Source organism: Saimiri boliviensis, chromosome 2 (assembly GCF_048565385.1).
Source record: "Saimiri boliviensis isolate mSaiBol1 chromosome 2, mSaiBol1.pri, whole genome shotgun sequence".
Taxonomy (NCBI): Eukaryota; Metazoa; Chordata; class Mammalia; order Primates; family Cebidae; genus Saimiri; species Saimiri boliviensis.
The window spans coordinates 207,860,525-207,883,115 of record NC_133450.1 but is presented as its reverse complement, the minus strand read 5'-3'; the positions used below and the strand labels follow the sequence as shown (position 1 = coordinate 207,883,115).

Genomic DNA, 22,591 nt, shown 5'->3' with positions numbered 1-22,591 from the left:
GTACAGGTGAAAAGCACAGTACTTGCTGTCAAGTAGTCTGCACAGACCAGCTGGGCAAATGAATGAGTGAATCGATGATAACAATTAAGGTCTCTAAACATCTCAAAAAAGTCACTTCGAGAATGTTTTTACTGCTTACCTCCAAAATCTGCTACAGGTCATATGCTATTCTAAAGACTATGATATGCAGAAACAATATTCAAAGTAACTAACAAATGGTATGGCATAGACAGCAGCCATCAACAGATGCTGATAACAAACAGAACTGCTGACAGATGGAAAGGCACAGTGCCCACCCTCAGGTGTCCATAATCTAGCAGGGTAAACAGGCGAAAGAAATAAAATGGGCAACATACTAAAAATTAGAAAATGATGGTGTGGATGAGCCTGAAAGAGAAGCCCTTCCATCTGGATGTTAGGGTCATAAAAACTTTGTAGAAGAAGCACTATGAAAGAAATCTCAAAAAAAAAAAAAGAAAAGAAAAGAAAAAAAAAAAAAAAAAGGAATTCGTCAGGTTCTTCCTAGGGAAGTGGATGTGCATATGCTTGGAGACTTCTAAATTATTTCTTTAAAAATTTTACTTAAAAGTTTTGAGTTGCTATAATCCATGGGAATTGCCCACATGGTAACCAGGACACTGGGTTCCCAGGGGAAAGGGAATTTCCCAAAGTCACACAGCAAGTTGATGCAGCATCAAGACTTGGACACTCAACCAATGCTCTCCACTCTGCTGTGCTGACCAGACATGACTTCTTGGTTAGTGGTGCAGCTAAATTGCCATAGTCCATCCCTCAGAGAAGCTCTCATATGTCTTGCCACATACTCCATACAGTCTTTGACCTTTTTAAAAAATTGTCCTTTGTGGTCTAAGGAAAAGTGAGAAGAGATGGAAAAGACCACTCAAGAAAGATCTGCAGGCAAGTTGGGAAACCTTGACTCTAATGAAATGCATTTACTTAAATAACTGGTCCACTGTGTGGGATGAGAGATCCATCCTGGCTTTGGAAAAGATTTCTGGTAATTATGGAGTCATATGAGATTTTTGGACTGGAGTTAGCACACCAGATGAATCCCAAGAAGAGGAGGAGGAGGTTGGGAGCAGTGAAGGAGTACGTAATCAGAGTAGGAAGCAGGAGATTCCATGGGGAAGTGGACACTCAGCTTCCTCAGCACTAGTCCTGGCCAAAATGCCACTCACTGGCTGTTCTGTCTGGAAGAAAAAGTATTACATGTAACAGACCGTTAAGGAAATGAGAATGATCTCACCTGAGGCAAACCCCACATTCCTCTGGCCTCCAAACCACAGCCTCCACCAGCAACTCCTGAATGAGAATTGCAAACAAGCAACAACAAAATCCATCTTTGGCAGGAACCTCTGTGCAGAGGTGGTGTTTACACGCATTCTGCCCTCTCACGTGGAAAAAAGTGCTTATGCTTCTGAGAAGGATGCAACCATGAGGGATCAGATGCCAAGAGGTATTGCCTCTGCCAAGCAGGAGGATAATTTCCATAAACATCCTCCGCTGTAATGTCTAGCATGGTTTGGTTGCTCAATTCTGACTGTGACAGTTTTCTTCCTGGAAAACAGGCATAGTGGCTTCAGGCAAGTCATTCTTCCTCTCAGTGCCTCATTTTCTGATCTGTGCAATGGAGGCATTGAACATAATAATCCAGTTTCCTTTTCAGGTTCTATGGTTGTAAAAGGAAGAATTTAATAATAAAACACAATGTGTTAAACATTTATTTGTTCCTCCATTACTTCATTCATTCTATAAATATTTGCTGAGCTTCTATGATATCCAAAGCTCTATGCCAAACACAGAAAAAGCAAGTGTGATCACCTGCCTTGGGCAGCCTAGAGTCTAGGAGGAAAATCTAGACACACACAGGCATAATTATACCATGTAGATGCAATGGATGTCCTAATAGAGTTATAAATGCCATAGCGCGTGGGAGCATTTCTTCCTAGACGGACTTCTTCCGTCTAGGAAGCGCTATAGTGAAATCAGATCAGAATTGATGATAAATAGATGTGAGGACATGGCGGTGAGGATCCTAGGGCTTCCTCCTAGCATGAACAAAGGTTGAGGTATTATACAGTACATGATACATATGGACCCACCTACCAGAAAAAAAGGCTGCAAACAGTACAGGGATGGAAAACACATCCTTGTCTGGGCCTTCCTTACTCAAATGCCAAAAAGCTATGTAGCTTAAGATGCCACATGGCTTTTTGGAGAAAATGCCTTTTACAGGCAACCTCTCCTAAAAATGCATAAATAATCTCTTCCCTATGTTATCAGAATATATTTATATGATAGTTGTTAATGAATAATAGTATTCTTGTTTGTCAGCTCCACTTGGGGGCCAGCCTGGTCACATTTGGCTTTAGTTTCCCTGTGATTGGCTATGCCACTTGCGGTAGACACTAATCAATGATTGTAGAATCCTGAGAGAACTGGGGAGAGGAGTTCAAGTCTGGGATATTCCCTGAAAAAGCCACATTTATCATCCTGTTCACTAGCATGCTCTCTTGTCTTATTTAAAAATTCATACAGAATTATAAATATATATTGATATGTTATATACAAATATAGTTTATATACCATACGATGTGTATGATACACTATTCGAATATTTTACTCCCTAACCCAAGAGATTAACTCAATAGCCTTAGGAAAGCCAAGAGGAGTGGAAGCACTCACTGCTGGTTGAAACACAGCTTCATGCTACTGAAATATGCTTTGGCTAAAGCACAGATTTTAAAATTTCCCAAACAACCAACATTTGAATCAGCCAAAATGGATCAAAAGTTCAAATGAGCAGTTTTATGACATGACTATTTATGGGCTTTCTTGCTGTCTGGGAGGGTCATTTTAGCAGAGGATCTTAAAATACTACACAGCCAAAGCAACCATAGGATGACCTAATCTTGTTTTGTTTTTTTGTTTTTTTCAAATGGAGAAACTGAGGCCCACAGCAAACAATAATAACTGTGGGGATGCTATCATTTAACGTCGAAAATAAGTGGATAGCTGAGACCTCCATTATTAGCAGTTGATTTTTAAAAATCAAAGATCTCTCCTAATTAGCTTTACGTAACAAAGAAATATATTTTCCATATTCAAATATGGCTGTAGCTTCTACAAAAATGGTGTTAACAGTCTAACATGGCATAAAACATTGTTTAAATATCATCCTTCCCTATTCCTAAACAGTAACATGTCATAGAATTCTGGAGCCCAGGTTCTAATATAAACACTTCCCAGGTGTCTTCCCTTGGTGGAGTTTTCATTACTTCTCTAATCCTCAGTTTTCTTCTGTAAAAAGGAGACACTTGTGCCTATCCTACTTAGTGGTTGCAAGGATATAATAAAAATAGTGAATAAAAAGACTGTTCATAAAGTGCTCTGCACAGCACCTTTATTATAGACTTAATAAGGGAGGGCTCAATGGTAGCTGCAGGTTGGATTACATTTGATGTTTCATTTTCCTCCCCTGTCACAAACTACCATGTTCTGCCACAGGCTCAAAAGTCTCTAGGCACGGGTGAAGTGCCACTTCTCCGCTCCCTTAAACGCCCCTGTGTGCCCTGCGGATCCTCAATGCATGCTAACCACCAAACGATCTGATGACTCAGAGCTTGGAAGCGATCCAGGCAGGCTGGAAAGCAAAGGCGCGGCTTAGGACTCAAGGATTAGGTTGTTACCTTTTTAAATGATTAGTTTTCTTTAAAGAAACGGCCGTGGGGGACGCCTTTCAGCACTGAGAGAAAACCTCAGAAACCCTTCCCCCTGGAGATCCAGCTGAGAAAACCACACCAGGCACAGGGCATGAACAATGTCAAAAAGCTACCGCCCTGTAGGACGCTGGGGCTGGGACAAAGTTGCCTCTGAGCAGCTGGGCAAGGCTGGCTCCCACTTAAGAGAGGCAGGGCTGGTGGGAGCGCTCCCCACCTGCTGAGAACTAATCCTGGGTTACCTCTCTGCTGGCCCGGAGAAACCTGAACCGCCCCAGGCTTTTGAAGGACTTTATCTCCTCTTTCCAGGAACTGGGCTCAGTCCCTGTGCTCGCTCCGAGGTGCCACTGAGCAGCTGCTGCCCAGAGCCCAGGCGAGCCCTGGTCCCCCGTTTCCAGCTTGACCCAGTACAGGAGGGGAGTCAGGGCTGCGGCCCCTGCTCCCTCCTGCTCCCGGGTCTCCGTTTCACAATTAGAAAACCCGTGCGGCGAGCGGGGCAAAAATCACGCTTCGCCAACAACGACTCGGGGTCGGGGGCGGGGAGGCGGGAGGGGAAGCAGGAATTCCTACTTTCGCCATAAATTGTATGCAAATGGGTTCCTTCCCTGGCCGAGGGCCAGGAGTGAGTGAGTCTTTCCTGAGCTAACCCTGTTCCGCTGGGAGGGCTGTTCCTTTAATTCGCCAACTGAGAAAGTGGGAAAGGATGTCTGGAGGCGAGGCGTCCCATTACAGAGGAAGGAGCTCGCTATATAAGCCAGCCGAAGTTGGCTGCACCGGCCACAGCCTGCCTACTGTCACCCGCCTCTCCCGCGCGCAGACACACGCCCCCGCCTCCCGTGGGCACAAAGGCAGCGCGGCTGGGGGGGCTCTAGGGGCCGCGCACCTGGGAACCGCCGCTGCTGCCCGCTCCAGGTACTCACTTCTTCCAAGGATCTAGGTCTCCCTCCCATCGGAAAGGTAGGTCTGTTTCTCCTTCATCACTAGAGATCCTTATGATGTACGGATTGCATTCCTGGTACCACATGAGTTGTGGCTTTATATTATTATAAAACTTTGGTTTTTTTTTTTTTTTTTCGCCGATGGAAAAAAATAGGAATATGTATTGGTTGTGATCACATGCACCTTGACTGTTCTGGTTTTGTAATTTTGTTTGTTTTGTAACTTTATGAATAGTCACACTTGGAAGGAGCTTCTTGTAAAGTTACTACCTCTGCTGTTCTGCAGAAGAGTAAGAATTCTCTCCTAAACTGGCCCCCTACCCTAGCCTGGCTGATTCACCTGTGGAGATAGAGAAAATCTTCTTTTATGTTGAGGTTAGGGAAGTAGAGTTTTAAGGTAAAGTTTGCTCACAGCCTGCCTCCTGGGTTGGGTTAAAGGGAGGCTGATAAAGGAGTGCAGGGAGAATACAAAAGTTTACATCTAAACGGCCCTTACGTGAAGTTTACAAAGAGTTTTGTATCCATTCCCTAATTTGGTCCTCAAAATCTTCACCCTGGAAATGAGAGTTGGGGGACAGAAGAGGGGAGGTGGTTCCTGGCCAGATGAATAACTGACAGGCAGCTAGAGAGTGGTGGAGAGCAGCTTTATGGGGGGTGACTGGAGCCAGCGGCATCCCACCTGTCTCTAGAATCACCAGCAACAACTTCCCCCAGGTATGGGAACCCTGCTGCCCTTGGTGTACCTTGGAAAGAAAACAGGGGTTCCTCTCACCCATCAGTGTTGTAAGGGGAATAAGAGCTTAGGTTTGAAGCCAGAGGTGTTTGGTATTGTCCCCACCACCATGCATATGACCCTGAGAAAAATACATCACCGCCTTAATTCTCAGTTTTTACATCTCTGAAATGGGGACAATGGCGTCTGCCGTCATTTTGAGGAGACAATGAGGTCGAGAAAGATCGGCAGTGACTGCTCAACACCTGGAAGTGTGGATAATCATTGTAATTGCCGAAATCTGCCATCACTCTGGAAGTTAAAGAAGGCACTTCGCCAATCGTGGCTCATTTCTTGCACGTTGTTCCTCAGCCCACCCCCAGCCCCCACTTTTTATCTCGCCCAATCTGAGGGTGAGACACTAGGCTGGCAGGTCTGAGACTTGGCTGTATTTTACAAGCAGGAGGTTGTGTTGGCACAGGTTGGAGAAAAGGTAGCAGCCCGGGGCTGGATGCAATTGTCAAATTCTGATTTCAGTATGTCAGGAGGTTTTGAGTTTAGGCATCTGCAGATTCTAAAGCTGACAGCTGTGAAGTATGGTGCTGTTGGAAACTTTGGAAAAGCTCTCTGTCTGGAGGGAGAGCAGGACAGGGAGCCCCACTTGAAGAATGAATGCCTCTTTTTCATGTTTTGGGGGATTTTCCCCCCTATTTTTTACAGAGCTTTCCCGTGTGTGTTTTAGAAATGAAAACTACTACCCACCCCATCCAGGCAAGCCCAATTCAGGACTGAAGATTTATTCAGTCTTAGATAAGCCAGTGAAGAGTTTCTGACATTGTGTGCATATAAGCCATTTGCAGGAGAAGGAAATTAGTGTGTTCTGGCCTTTTGTATTTCAGGAAGGTGACCTCTTTGGGGAGAAGTGAAAGTTGCACAATATGAATATTCTCTGGTTTGCTCAGACAGGGGAAAGGATTGAAAGGGATGTCACCAAGCTCTACAGTCATTAAATATTTTTTTCTCTATGCTTTGTTTTAAAAACCTAGCTCCCCTATTTTATCTCTCACTCACCTTCTCCTTCCCCACTCTAAGAAGTTACTAACCTTTAGCCCTCAGCTTTGTCATTCATATAAAGGAGATGACAAACTATGTCTCACAGGGCTCTTGCAGCATTCAAATGACATGATATATGGCAAACTCTTGGCATAGTACCTGCCACGTGTTAAGGTTTCAATAAATGGAAACCTTAGTTTCTCTATTTATCATTTTACAAGGACTTGTCCAAGATTAATGTTCTAAGATCATGATTATTAAACTTAATGATGAAAATATTCATTATGTGAATTTAGGGCAAAACCCCAGTAATGACAGGTAAATGCGGGTCTGCTTTGGTTGAAGTGAGGTCACAGGGTCTAACACTTACACCTTTGCTCTTAGCCTCTGGGACATTGCCATGGAATCTTGAATAACGCAAAAACACAGTTACAAATCATGAAACCATGCTGTGTGCATTCTGGTTGCAATTCTGCCCTTCAATAAGGATTTTTGCCCATCTGAGTCACCATCTGTAACAGAAGAGCAAATCCACAGATAGTGAAATAGGCAGGAATATGTATGAGAAATTTAAAAGGTTTAACAAAAGCTATTTTAAATCATTCTAATGACAATAATAGCAAAAATATATGATCAGCCTACTTTCTAAACTGTAGACCCTTTGTGGGATCATCAAACTAAAAATCCACAGCGTGTCTCTGAGGTATGGACTATACCTGTTGGACAAAGAGATGGCGTCAAGAACAGAGAGACTAAATAACTTTTCCGAGGTCCTAGAACTCAGAGTGACAGAGCCAGGTTTCACACCCAGGTCCCCGTGATCACCGAGTCAGAGACACATTCTGTCGTGTTCCTTCTGAATGCTTCTCTGCTTCTTGCCTGCCTTTAGAAGGAAAACACTTCCTTTCTGAGTAAATATGCCCCTCCAGGCAGACTGCGGCCACCCATAAATACAGCAGTAGCCTGATCATATAACCAGAATGGAATTTGGAAAGAGAATTCAAGCTGACAGAATGAAAAACATATCCCCCCCAATCCTACCCTTTCTAGTACTTACAATGAATTAAGAGCACCTATTCTCTCCTCTTTCTCTAGATTTGTATAGACATCTAGCTGTGCTTTCTTAAAAGAAAAAATATCCACCAAAGTGCAAGCCCCTTCATACTGAAGCCACTTCAGTTTAAAATGTAAAAAGTAGGTTGCAAACATTTAGTTAGCTCAAAATATACAGTCCCTTTGTGAAGATAAAACACACAAACACAAAGTTAATAGCGAAGGCTATGTGTCACATATGTAATAGGAAGGTTTGCCAATGGTTTCTCATCTAATTCTCACTCCAACACTACAAATTATGAATTACTAGCTCAATTTTATGGATAAAGAAATCGACACTCAAGGAAGTTAGGTGACTCATCTGAGGTCTTTCCGTAATTGAGGGGCAGAGTTGACTTTGACCCAAGCCTTCTAACTAATACCCTACTGCCCTTTGTGCTGTGCCACATTGCCTTCTGAAGTCGGGCTGTGCTGACCAAGTTTAGAACCTTAAATGGTGTCTGTCAGGGAACGATCAAGATGGTGAAGAAGCCCCCAGCTGGCATTGGTGCCTATTGATTTCACAGAATAGCCCTGCATGTATCATTTTTCATGGTTCTGAGCAAAGGTCAGCTCTCAGTGGTGCAACTCTCTGCCTGGAAACAGAAAAGTTCAAATTTCAGCCCTGGAAGAGGGAAGAATGAAACTAGAGGTAGCAGTCAGGTCACTCCTGCTGATTTTCATCTCAGAAAAGCAGGCACACAGGTGAGCCAAACATCTAGTTTTAAAAGGACTGATTGGTAGGTAAAGTGAAATCAGCCTTGGGACAGTGAATCCCAGGACAATTTGGAAATGGTTGTAGGTTCCAAGCCACAAATTCAGCAGAAGCCTCAGAGAGCAAGGTTATGATTCACATACCCCTCACTCTGAGAAGATTGCAGGGAATCCCCTTGAATCTTATCCTGGGCCAGTTTGAACACCTTCAACACGTGGGAAACATTAGATGAAGCCTCCCTTCCAAGGAGGAAAACCCCTTCAAAGTGTGAAAACCCAGCCTCCTACAAACCCCAGGCCATAATTCTATTCAATGTAAAAGACAGAGATGGTGGACTTACCTACGATTGGGGGCCATACATGCTTTGTGACTTCTCTGTAAAGGAGAAAAGTCTGTATACCAACCTGATTCTAACCCTGGTGACCAGGTTTTTCCATTATCCCTTAAAGCCTAGAACTCTTTTCCTTCCACTGTGTCTCACATTTCCAGATTTGCCTCTGCTTCAGAAACAACTCTATCACTATCATTACGCTTTTTTGACCCTTCATTGTGAAATAAAAGTAAAATGCCCATGTTAAAAGCAGATTGTGAACAGAAAATCCCTTCCATGTGCATTTTTAGTCTACTTGTGAATGGAGATCTTAAAAATATGTATTTCATGCCAAGATGTCTCAGAATTTTGAAATTTCCTGAAGTTCACAGGTTCTTTATGATATACCCATGGTAACTCAGGTTTTTTTTTTTTTTTTTTTTTTTTTTTTTTTTTTTTTTGGTGCTTTCACCCTCCCCAAATACCCTATACCAAGAGCAAGAGATATATCTTGAGTTTGGAACATAGATAGCTTTGCTTCAGAATTAACCATTGTTCACCTCTTACTCCAAAGGAGGCGAGCTGGCTGCTGCCAATTTCAACAAGAATGTGTCTGAAACGTTCTCCTAGGAGGATCCTAGGGGATAATCATAATAGCTAATATTTACCGAGGACTCTACAGGCATCATGCCATTTAGTCAAACATAGCTGCTAGTAAGTCTCATTACCCCACCCCATTCAAATATGCACAACGTGAGGCTGAAAAAGTTTAAGTAGCTTACTCAATACTATGCAGAAAGTACTCGGTAGAGTCAAAATGCAAACCCAGTTTCCAGTCCTGAGAAGGTGGTTGTAACCATGTGGATGAGGAAGTCACATTCAGCACCCTAATTCTGTTCATCTTCTGACGAGAGAGAGGGCGAAACACAGCAAAGCTAGAAAAACACAAAAGCGGCCGAGCCCACTGGCTCACACCTGTAATCCCAAAACTTTGGGAAGCTAAGAGGGGTGGATCATGAGGTCAGGAGTTCAAGACCAGCCTGGCCAAGATGGTGAGACCTCGTCTCTACTAAAAATACAAAAAGTATCCAGATGTGATGGCAGGTGCCTATAATCTCAGATACTCAGGAGGCTGAGGCAGAGAATTGCTTGAACCCAGGAGGCGGAGGTTGCAGTGAGCCAAGATGGCACCACTGCACTCCAGCCTGGGCAACAGAGCAAGAGTCTATCTCAAAAAAGAAAAAAAAAAAAAAAAAGGAAGACACAAAAGCTTGTCTGTTGGGCCCTGGTGTTCTCTTTGACAGACTGGCTAATTTTGCTGTCTCCAGCTTGCTCTTTCAGGCTTTCACCTCTTGAAGAAATTGTAATTAAATAATTAGCATGGGACCCATAGAGTAACATGTTTTCTCTACTAGACTTTAAGCTGCATGAGGGCAAAGCCCAATTCATATCACATCCCTGTGACCAGCCTGAGAACTGACGCACAGACACACCTAAGCAAGTGCTGCCCAAGGGAAGCCATGAGTGCCCTGCAGGCCACCTGGAATCCCCCTGCTCCAGGTTCCCACTGAGCTCTGCACGTCCCCCACTGTGTGTGTCATAATTTTCCCTATGATTGCCTTCCTTGTCCCACTAGACTGTATACCATTGAGATCAAGAACATTAGGGAGGCAAGAGCTTTGTCTGCTGGAGTTTATTTTCGCCAAAAACAGGCCCACCATGGGCAGATGCACCATTAATACCATCCTAGAGGAGATGCCCTGGGTTGTGGGGTAGGCTTGTGAAGGTCAATGCAGAGAAATTACAGAGGAATGCTTTAACTTCTATTAAAAGGGCTCATAGGCAGCCTCTAAGCCAGAATCTTGCAGACTGGATTTTAAAAAGAACCTCACAGGAGTTTTGGGGGCTGCTGTGGGGAGACAGGGAGGCCAAGCAGGGGATTCCCCGTCAACCTTATTTCAGTGAAAGCCCCTCCACTTAATCTGTTTTTTGCACTGAGCTTCCTCATGAAATTTCATTTGATGAAAGGGTTCTGTGGGGAAGAAAACAGAACCATTTGTAAATTGCTGGCCTCGTTTAGCATAACTCATTTTAAAGTGGGTGAAACTGAGACAGAGAAGGAAAAGATGTTCCTAAGATCTCCTGCCAGTTGGCAACAGGGTCAGGGTGGAATCCTAGGTCTTCTGACTCTTGCTCTCAGAAGCCAGGGACAATATAAAAAGTTTCAGAATTAAGACATACTTTTAGAAAAGAAAAATGAACAGATTCTTATTCTCTCAACAGCCTTAGCTCACGTGGACTGAGCCAAGGATGACTAGTGTCTCTGTATTCGTTATCTATTACTGCATAACAAATTACTTTAAATCAATACATTTATTATCTCATGGTTTCTAGAGGTCTAAGCATAGCTTAGCTGGATTTTCTGCTTCACGGCCTCCCATGAGGTTTTTATCTGTGTTGGACAGGGTTGATGTCTCATCTAAAGGCTGAACTGGGGAATGATTAGCTTCCAAGCTCACTGATGTGGCTGTTGGCTGGACTCAGTTCCTTGAGAGCTATTGGACTGAGGGCCTCAGTTCCCGGCTGGCTGTTGGTCCAAGGCCACCCTCAGTTCCTTGCCACAGTGACTTCTTCCACAAGGCCATTGACATTAGCAAAGCCAATGAGAAAGACAGTCTGCAAGCAAGAGGCACATCACAATCCTATGTAATCTAATCATAGAAGTGACACTCCGTCACCTTAGCCATATGCTGTTTGTTAGAAGGAAGTCACTGGGCCACCCCACACTCAAGGGGAGGTAATCACACATGTATGGGAATGCCAGGAGGCAGTGTCAATGGGACCACCTTAGAGTCTGCCTGCCAGAAACTGGCAACCTCTTATCAATGACAAGTTCACTCAACCCATCTGTACATTCACTGATGAGTAATAAAAAAAAAAATGTGGCAGCCACTAAAGTGAACTAGTTTTTATTTAACATCCTCCCGTGTATATAGTACAGCCAGGTGTTTTGCATTAGTTGTTTTAACTCATTGGGTAGCCATAATTTCTCCTGAATTTCACCCCAGGGAAGGGCCTTTCAAGGCAATGATTCCAAATGTATTTTATTCTAAAGCAAGATAGTCAATGTGACCAAAACTAAAACTCATCCTTTGACCCCGCCCCCCACGTCAATTGATTCCTCTCAGCAGATATAATGAACAGTAAAATCTTGGATTAATTCTTTTTTTCTTATTGTCCCCACACATAAATGTTGTAGTCTCTATTGTCTTGACAAGCAAATCTGTTCACTACCTCCCCACTTTCTCCATCATCACTCCCTGCCCCACCTCCATTATCCTGGTAGTTCAGGACTTGGCTTCTCACAGATGGGCCACTATAACAATTTTCCTTCCCACTGGCCCCCAGAAACCCAGCCTTCCCTTTCTTCAACCTGAGTTGTAGAGGTTAACATTCCTAGGACTCAAGATTTCCAAGTGCTTCTCTTCTGCCTGCAAAAAAATTCAGATATTCTGACATTTGGGATTCTCTCTGATCTTGCTTCTGGTCTCTAAACAGATCCTGTACTTCAGCTGTAATTCATACTCTCCACATCAACCCTTTTATTCTTTTTATGTCCTTGTAAATGCCATTTCCTCTTGCCTAGAATGTCCTTTCCTATGTTTTTCACCTATTCATATTTTTCTTTCAAAATTCAGTTCAGGTACCACTTCTTCCAGGTAAATTAGATGCCCCTCTACTGTCCTCTCATTCTACCTGTGTGTTTTTTAATCTATCATCCCTCTTATCCTAAACTTGTCTGTCTGCCCTTCTTGACAATGTAGTTCTTAAGAGAAAAAATTGTATCTCGTTTATCTGAAACCTAGCACAACCTGAATAAAGTTAATCTTTAGCAACTAATAGTCTTTGCTGCATCCCAGATTTGGACATCCCCTACCTTAGCAGTTTGTTCAGAAAGCCCAGAGCTTGAAGTTGTTTTCACGCTTCACACACTGGCTTGCAAGTGTGCAGTGTGATGACACAACATATGACAGGAAGGAACCATCCCAGCCCCAGGACAGGAAACTGTCTCAGGACATAGGCTTCAAGGAATGTCTTTGCTTTCAGAGGTGGCCTTCAGGATAAAAACACAAATTGCTTTGGATTTGGAAAAACCAGTACCAAGGACAGAGGATTCCTGTCTGGGGATTTGAAGCTGAGTCACAAGAGATAGCTGAAAATCTGGAAGTTATAACAAAGATTAGTCAACAGCTAGGAGGAAAGAATAGGCTCAAGGGAGGGATAGAGACAAAGAGCTCTCTATTTTAGGACACGGAGAAACTCACAGTCCATGAGAAGACATGAATGATGGTTACAAGTGTGACTCTGGCATCAGAATCCTCTGGGTTCAAGAGATATTTGCTTGCTATGTGATCTTAGCCAAGTTCCTTAGCTTCTCTAAGCTAATATTTCTTATCTATATTAAAAGCAAAATAATAGCACCTTCAAAAGTTTATTGTGATGATTATATTATGTAGCTCATGAGCATTGCTTAGCACAGAAACTGGCATTCAATATAAATGTTTTGTTGTGGTCATTGATCTGTTACCTGTTGATCAAATAGTTCTTGATGATAACGTTCCACTAGAGAAGCAGTTCCCAAAAATGTGTCTTATGGAAAAGCGTTCTCATGGGAATCACCTAAAAGAAGGATTTTTTTGGCCAAATGAGTTTGGGGAACACTTGATACTCTTCTGTTCTTGGAAATGCACAGCTCATGTGTCCATTGAATACATAGTTATAAGGGCTTGTGTCAGGTGAGATCCTTTTATTCATGGAGTTTTCATTTGGATGGGGTATCTTTGTCCATACAAGCTGCTGCAACAAAATACCATAAACAGAGTGACTTAGAAACAATGGAAATTACTTTCTGACAGTTCTGGAAGCTGATAAGTCCAAGACCAAGATAGCACCTTCTATGTCCTCACATGGGGGAAGACATAAGGCAGCTCTCTGGGGTCTCTTTTATAAGGGCACAAATTATATTTATGAAGGCTCTGCCATTATGATCTAAGTACCTCCCAAAGACCCTGCTAACTAATATGATCACACTGGTGGTTAGATTCCAATGTGTGGATTTTGAGGGAACACAAACATTCAGACCATAGCAGGGGGAAGGCAGAAAATAAAAAGGAATCACATAAACTTACAGTACAATTTCAGGTAGTGATATTTGCTAAGGCGAAATATAAAACAAGCTGAGGGGATAAACAATGACTGGTGGTGAGGGGGGTGCTCTTTTAGGTGGGGTGAGATGTGAATGTGCCATTGTGTAGACATCTGAATGAAATGAGAGAAGGAACTCTGTGGGCAATGGCTAGGAGTTTGAATTTTATTCTGAGCGTGGTTAGAAGCCAATGGAAGGCTTGGGGAAGTAGAGTGCATCATCTGAGAATTCTTGCAGTCATTAATCTATTCAACTTTCATTAGCCCACTATCTCCAAACACACCTGACCATAGATACTCTTTTCCACAGGACATCTACCTAAAAACATCTTGCAACATACTCTTGGAAATTCTTCACTTTTGTACAAGGCTTTGTAGATTTTTTAAAGGGACTGCAAATTTGCTTTTGTTCACTTAAATCTTCAGTAAACATCCAAACAAACTGCCTGGGACAAAATAGGCATGCCCAGGTAGGAAAACCTAGCTCTAGAGGTAGAGACAAACAGGATGTCATCCTAATTAGCAGCTCTTTTTGGCAAAGACAATCAATGAGCACAGCCAGGCCTCAGCAGATTCTGGAAGCCCATTTGAGGCTCCAGGAAACTCGCCAGCATCTACCTGAGGGGAATAAGTGTTTGCAAACAATATACCTTGGCTTAAGTATTCTCCAAAGAGGAAGTGTATAAAACTTGAGATCCAGCCAGAGGTTCTGGGAGAAAGACAGAGGTCAGATATTTTGGTGCTTACATGTGCACAGCCACCAAAGAGCTGCTGAAAGTCTAGGAAATGGAAGGTGTATCCACTTGAATGCTGATCTTTCTTTATGAAGCAGTAAAAATTTAAGTTTTTACCTTAACTGAACTGACTAAAATTGCTAGAGGAGCCAGCCCGGTGTAGCTCAATGCAGTTGAAAGCGCACATTTTAGAGCCACAAATAAATCAGGATTCAAAAGCTGGCTCTGCCTCTTAAGCCAGTCATGGAACCTCCCTGAGTCTCAAATTAATTTTCAAATAAGCATAATAGTACCTAACACACTAGGTTGTTATAACAAATGACATGATAAATGATAGCATGTATAAAAAGCATTTAGTGTAAGATTTGGCATGAGACATGTATATAATAGGCACTCAACAAAATGCTAGTTTACCATTCAATGTGTTTTAGGTTTTATAATAAAAGCTGTCATTTATTGAATAACTACTGAATTCCAGCAAAGGTTCACAAACCATAAGGTGGTAGCCTATTTTGATAAATAAAGTTTCACTGGAACACAGCCATGCTCATCTGTTTGTATATTATCTATAGCTGCTATCTCTACAATAGCAGAGTTGAATAGTTGTGACTAAAATTATCTGACTGCCAAACTCAATACATTTCCTATCTGGTCATTTAAGGAAATGTTTACCGATCTTTTCCAGTCAACCCATTGAATTTTTAGACTTATTTTCCAGTCACCTTAACCTAACAAGGTGGGTATTATCATACTTATGCATATAAAGAGATTGAAGCAGAATAAAAAAGTGTATCTAATAAGTTTCCCCTCCAAAAACATAAGGCTAAATTCTATACCTAGAAGAAGTTCAGAAGAATGTTTAAAAGTTATTCATTTATATGATTCATCTTCATTTGCCTCTGCCTTCCTCTGACTTGTATTTCTTTCTGGCTAAATTTCTTGAATTTCCTGCCATATGCTGAATTAAATGATCCTATTTAGAAGGAATTTTTCCCTCCTTTCCTTACTTATACAAATAAGTTGTTTGTTCATGCAAGTCCACACTTTCAAAACTGAAAGTGGTAATTTCCAGCCCCTCTGAAATTCCTTCCTGCCTTGATTGATTTCTTGGAAACCACACTTTTTTTAGATAATACATAGTCTGAAGCCCAGTTTTCTGGAAATGATAGATTTCTAGCTCCCCCGTCTGTGACTTCTCACTGTATCTTCTTCTCACTTATTAACCTTCTCTCCAGGCCAGACTCAAGGAGAACAGGCTGTTCTCCAGGGACTTTAAAGATTTGCCTGACACACAGATGCTATAGTACATTTGGCCTTATGCCCTCTCCTCAAGTTCACAATTGTAAATAAAATAGTTATATGCACCCCAGTTCCCTAACACCATCCCACCTTGCTCCATTTTGGAAATTCAACAACTCTAAATATTAATGATATTGGGTTTCTCTCTGATAGTGATTATATAAATACCAATTCTTTAAATTGAACAATGAATCTTGCTTCAGAGGTAACTTGATATAGTGGAAGGAATATAGAGTTTGGAATTATGAGACTGTTCTTAATTCTGATTCAAATAATTACTGTCTGGGCCACTTACTTAACCTTCTTAAGCCTTCAGTTCTCTTACCAATAAAATACAAACAATGATCCCTAATTCCTACATTTGGTAACATGATTAAACAGCATTTGTAAAGTTCCAGGCATGGCATAAATGTTAACTTACTTTCCTCACTCTCAGTTTAAGTTTCTCAAGATCCTTTAACATGGGTCTTCACATTTTATCCCAGACAGGTCATAGTTAGGTAGATGACTTCTCCTTTCTAATACAGAAAGAAATGAAAGGAGAAAGTATCTAGGATTTGTTCTGTATCAGCCCTTCTCCCATCGTGTGCTGTCAAACCTAATTCTGTGATGCACTATAAACAGAATAATCAAGATTTGGGAAACACTGTATAAACTGTCCCCATTTTTGGAGATTCTCAACGAGCATGAACCTATTAAAAGACCCTGGAAAAGCCTGAAGTAAAGAAAGTTACGTAATTCGTTTGGCTTAAAATCATATTTGGTTTAAAATAATATTTTCCAAACATGTTTAATTAGGAAATCTTTTTCCCTCACATCAGTACCTATCAACATGTTGTAGATTACACATTAGAAAATGCTGTTTAAAGTTACACAGCTAAGGTAAAGCCAAGTCAAGGGAATTGTACATATCTCTATTTTTCAAGTTCTTCTGCAGTTTTTCGTATCCTGTCTGTACATCGTAAAGATATTTCATTGCCAGTAGTTTTTCTGAACCTCAACCTTTGTCATGCAAACTACTCTTAAACATAATTAAAACATGTGAATCAGTTCACCTGATTTAAATTTCTGTTCCCCCTTTCTAGCTATGTGATCTTGGGCTGTGTGAGCCTCCATTTGCTTGCCTATAAACTGTGGAAAATAAAGACAGCTACCTCAGAGGTCTTGGTTATCAATGAGATAATCCACAGAAAACACAAAAAGCAGTGTCTGGCACAGATGAAATGTTCAATTAACGTTCATTAGTAATGTAACATTTAGATGATCCCATTGAAAGGTAAAATAGGCCATGAAAGTATGTTTGCTTTGCCTGGGGTCACACAAATTAATTACTGGAGTAGTTTTAGTTTTCCCTGAGAGTCCGGTTTCCTGCTTCCAGTCCTACAGACATATTTTTGTTTCACGAGTCATAGTCTATCAAAATGTGTCTGACTTTATTGAACTTGATTTATACGGATTTTGTAATTGTCAGTGGCTCCATCTGGCTCCCCCGGATGCAAACTCCACTCAAGCAGGATTCCATTCATTTGAATATTAGCACATTGGATTGGAAAAGATTTCCAGAGCTGTCTAGTTTTGATGTGCCAAATATTTGGTGTATGGTGTCAACACTCTGACTCCTGTACCCATGATGGATATTGCTAATCCATCACAGCACCTTTTCCCGAAAACCTTGTCATGGCCACAGAATCTTTCTCAAAGCAGTTCCAGGTAACTATGTCAGCTCTTTGAGCTGAAACCTAATGGTGATTCCAAACCAATTCTACTTCTTAGCCAGTGCTTGAACCACCTCTACACTATTATTCTTTCATTTTTTTAATATGCCCAATGTGCTGGAGCTCCCTAAGAAAGGGAGACAAGAAGGAAAAAGGAAAAAGGAAGATATACTAACAGTTGGGTAACATTTATTATTAATATGTCAGGCACTTGTAGCTTTGTCGTCCCATTCACTGCCTCAAACAACCCTGAAAAGATTTTATACTTGAATAAGCCACAATTCAGAAGGTATAGGACATTAGCCAAGGCTCCCCAACAGGTAAGTAGAATTTGATCTAAAGTCTTCCTGACTCTAAAGGCAATGCCCCTGTCTCTGCCATTACAATGCCTTCTTAAAATTTTCCAGGGTCTTTCAGGACTAAATTTCTGACATTGGGTGGCTGATAACAGTTTCACAAAGGCCACCATCTCACAGAGCCCTATTCAGAAGTTCTCTTATTTAGGATCGTGTTGCAAGTCTGTCTGTAACCAGTTCTTCCTGGATTAATCTCTTCCATTTCTTAACCTTAGCTCCTGACTTTGAGAACCCACTTTCCAATGCTTGTGAGAGAGCCAATTAGATTTCTTAAAATTCTGCATGAAGGCTAAAATAGAAGAAGCCATTGTTCCATTGGGAAATGAATTCAAATCTATTTTTGAAACAATTGTTTCAGATTTTTACAGAAATCTATATTGTTGCCACTTGGTCAGAACTACTTTTTATTTATCTATTTATTTATTTTGTCTAGGCAAGAAATAGAAGAAAGAAAGTGCTTTGCAGTTTTATTTCAAAAATTGAAACCAGACCACACCAGGGCAGTTTGTGGTCTGAATGTATCAATGGATCTAGTCATATTTCATGTGAGCATTTCTTAGGTATACTAAACCACAAATATGAATCTCATTATTGTGTCTGGATGGAAATATTTTATGGATTAAGATTTGTGGATTTAATTTGGTTGGTAATGAAACCTCTGTTCAAGGAGCAGGAGGGAGGAAGTCGTGCTTCACCAATGGTTAAGCCAAACTACGGAAAGAAACAGTATTTGGAGGGTTTTGTACTTAATGTTGGCCATTCGACCTGGGTCTGAAGTAAAATTCAAAATTAAGTTTAACAAAAATATTACAAAAGTAGCAATGGATCACAGATCACTAGAATCAAAGGGATCTTAGGATTGGAAACCATTCGCAGTCGCTTATTTTACAAGAGAGACTGATGTCTCAATAATGGATGTGACTTGCCCAAGGTCACACAATGACCCTGTTAGTCAGAACTGCTTGGCAGAAGTGGATCTCAGAGCTTCTCCTCCAGATCTTCAGTTTATTGCACTTCCTAGTATATGGCCTCATAAAAGGCCAAATATCTGGTAACTTAAAAATAAGTAATGAAGGTCAAAATTTCAAATGATGAAGGGAGACCTAGATTTAACAATACAACGAAATGACAAACACTGCAGTGAAATTGAAAAGGTTGCTAACTAATAACCCAGGATGCTTCCTTCACACCAAAACCAAATTTTCATGCTGAGTGTGTCCTAGGCCAAGTCCACCTTCTGCCAAAGGAGTTTACTTGGTCATAAAGAAATCTTGTCTCAAGTAGAAAGCACTGAGCTCTTAGAAGCCCTTGAGTTGATGTCTAGAATCTTATGGGAAGGAGCTAGGTCGGTCTGTCACTTTTGTACCCTCTGCACTTAGTGTGGTGTCTGGAACATAGTAAGTACTCACTGAATAACTGAAGGAATAAAAATGGACTAATCACAGAACTGAGGCTGTGATGAATTCCTTGGTATATCTTACTTTAGAAGAGATTATAGCAGAATCAATTACATTAGGGCCGTCAGAAAAATAAGAATATTTGCTCATTCATTAATTCTACAATATGAGAACCTATGTGTAAGTTCAAACCAAGAAATACATTCAGCTTCATTTTATTTAATATAAATATATTGTGCACTTACTATGTTCTAGATAGTGTTTTGCATTTATTCAGAGATGAATGTCTCAGATATATCCCTGCCCTCATAGAGCTTACAGTCTACGTACGGTATAAGTGCATGCAGAATAACTATATGCAAACTGTTTATAGTCTAATATAAATACAAGATAGAATTAGCTAATTTCCTAAGAGATGGAGTTACACATGCAAAATAAAGCTATTCCAAGTCTTTTTAAAATGATAAATGAAATAATATCACATCAATTCCCCAGACAATTTAGAAGAGAGAACGATAGATTTAGGCTGAAGTTACCTGATAAAACTTTCAGTAGTAGATGTTTTTAAGAAGCACCTGGAAGGACTGGTAGATTTGTTCACTCAGAGATGGCAAAAGGCTTCTAGAAGCCTTCAAGGCATCTGGAACCCTCTCTCAATGATTACTGAGAAATGGCAGCACCCCAAATGTATCTGTCAGCTTGCTTCATCTCCACAGCAGCCACAAGCTGTCTGGCATCTTCATGGCATAATTCTGGGGAATTGATAGTATTCTCCTTTGAGCCAGGTGTTGGGAAGCTACATAGTCAGAGGTTGGGGCTGGTCTTGACTCATGTCTCCTTTGCCTGGCCCTCCAACACAAAAGGTTGTACAAAATCATGGTTCAAAGCCCTGACTTTGGACTCAGATGGGCTTTGGTTCAAATCCTGACTCTATAACTTAATAACGTCTGAACTTGCACAAGCCATGTAAAGATTCTATGGCTCATTTTCTTCAGCCGCAAAATGAGGGCACACATACTATTCCCTAATTGTATGTGAATTTGAAGTTGGAGAGTTAATATGCTAACTAAGCACATGCTCTGGCAAAATCAACACAATAAATTATAGTTAATAATATCTGTATTACTTGTGATGATGGTGATACCAACTTCTTCCTAATTCTTATTATTATGTCAACTTCGTGATCTTCCAGGGCCTCTTCAACCAGTATTTGGTGATTGTAAGTCTCTCCTTTTCTAGGAAGCCCTCCATGAACTTCCCAGTGCAAAGAGACACTTCCACAATTATCTCATTCAGGCTGGAATTAATACCAGGCCTTGCTTGTATATGATCTTCTAGTTTCTGAGATCTCTAAGAACAAAAAATAACTCCTTACTTGGCCTCTTTTCCAAAGTACCCAGCATGTTGGGCAGTCCACAGTAAGTGAACAGTAATTCGCTCTTCAAAGAATGTTAATGTTAACATTTATACTCTTGCCATTGGCTTGGGATTGTGTACCATGTTCCCAACCTGCAGTGGCACTTAAGAATCTCACAAATACTAAATTCACTACACATGGAGTTAAAATCAATTGCAGTTGGGTGCGGTGGCTCACACTTGTGAACTCGATCACTTGAGTTCAGAAGTTCAAGCCAGCCTGGTCAACATGATGAAACCCCCTCTCTACCAAAAATACAAAAAGTTAGCTGCACATGCTAGTGGGCACCTGTAATCCCAGCTTCTCAGGAGGTTGCAATGAGCCAAGATTGTACCACTGTACTCCAGCTTGGGCGGCAGAGTGAGTGAGACTCCATCTAAAATAAAATAAGTTGCATTTTTTTACTCTTTGGGAGGAAATTATAAGCTTTTTGATTATACAGAGCATGTTTATCTTCTTTAGTGTTGAATCATTCATACTTAATTCAGGGTTTGGTACATATATACTGAAAAGGTGGATGGATGGATGGATACGTAGGTAAGTAGGTAGGTAAGTAGGTAGGTAAGTAGGTAGGTAAGTAGGTAGGTAAGTAGGTAGGTAAGTAGGTAGGTAAGTAGGTAGGTAGGTAGGTAGGTAGGTAGGTAGGTAGGTAGGTAGGTAGATAGGTAGGTAGGTAGGTAGGTAGGTAGGTAGGTAGGTAGATAGGTAGATAGGTAGATAGGTAGATAGGTAGATAGGTAGGTAGATAGGTAGATAGGTAGGTAGGTAGATAGGTAGGTAGATAGGTAGGTAGATAGGTAGGTAGATAGGTAGATAGGTAGGTAGGTAGATAGGTAGGTAGGTAGATAGGTAGGTAGATGATAGATAGATGATATATAGATAGATAGTCAACAGGGTCAAGAAGTCTAAAACTATTTTAAAACAAACCTCTCAAGGATCCCACCACCAATATTTCTCTCTGGAGATCATTATGATGACCTCAGACTAAGAATTACTGAAAGACTTTCATATGTACTTTTAAAAAGTTTTTTTTTCTCCAGTTTATTGAGGTATGATTGACAAATAAAAATTTTATACATTTAAAGTATACAATGTGATTATTTAATATATGTAAACATTGTGATATGATTACCAGATTCAAGCTAATTAACACATCCATTGCTTCACATAGTTACCTCCATGGGTGAATGATGAAAACACTTAAGAGCTACCTACTATCTTAGCAAATTTGAGGTATACAATATGTTATTATTAACTGTAATCACCATGCTGTACATATGCACTCCTTTTTGAAGGCTTCCCAGTGGCCTAAGGGAAGAGATCAATCTCAATCGAATTCCTTGACCAAAAGGCAAAATCCCTGGATTTTAACATCTGCTTTACTAATTAGCTAATTAGCTGGTGACTCTCTCTGGGTGTTTCAGTTCAGTTAGTCTCTTAAATAATAATTATGGCAAATAAGTTTCATGTGATCCAGTACTTCCATTTATAAACTACTTAACTGGCTGTCTGAAATGATGATTCAGATTCTCAAGTGGGGCTCCTCAGAAGTGTGTTGTTATCGATTAGCAATGTCTGCCCTGTACACGAGAATGTTTTGTGCCACAGACTTGCTGTGCCTGTATCCAGCGATCTTCTACAGTTGCTTCTAAGTCCTGCTCAAGTATGATTTCGATTCTATAATTTGATGTCTGTCTGTGTCTTTGGAAAGTACTGAGAAGCTAGGCCAAATGTTTCCCGTTAGGAACACAGTCTTGAAAGACTAAACCACAGGCAGTCTGTTCTGGAGAAAGCCCTGGCTCAGCAGCACGGACAGCCATCCCAGCAGCAGCACTGCCCCTGAGAAACCTTGGCCAGGGTCCTGACCTCCCAGAAAAGAGCCCCACCCCAGGCTAATTCCTTTGCTTT

The 22,591-nt window shown here is 41.1% G+C and overlaps 1 protein-coding gene across 17 annotated transcripts in view; it reads left to right on the top strand.

The window, feature by feature from the left end:
• Positions 1-4,512: 4,512 nt before the first annotated feature.
• Positions 4,513-22,591, top strand: part of TNC (tenascin C) — a 100,881-nt gene continuing 82,802 nt past the window's right edge. For 3 of the 17 annotated variants that reach the window (XM_074395230.1, XM_074395231.1, XM_074395225.1), the window contains exon 1: positions 4,520-4,697. The gene's annotated coding sequence lies outside the window, so the exon portion shown is untranslated. Of the gene's footprint in view, positions 4,698-22,591 lie in introns of all 17 variants that reach the window. The other 14 variants (XM_074395227.1, XM_074395233.1, XM_074395228.1 and 11 more) reach the window with 11 other exon arrangements.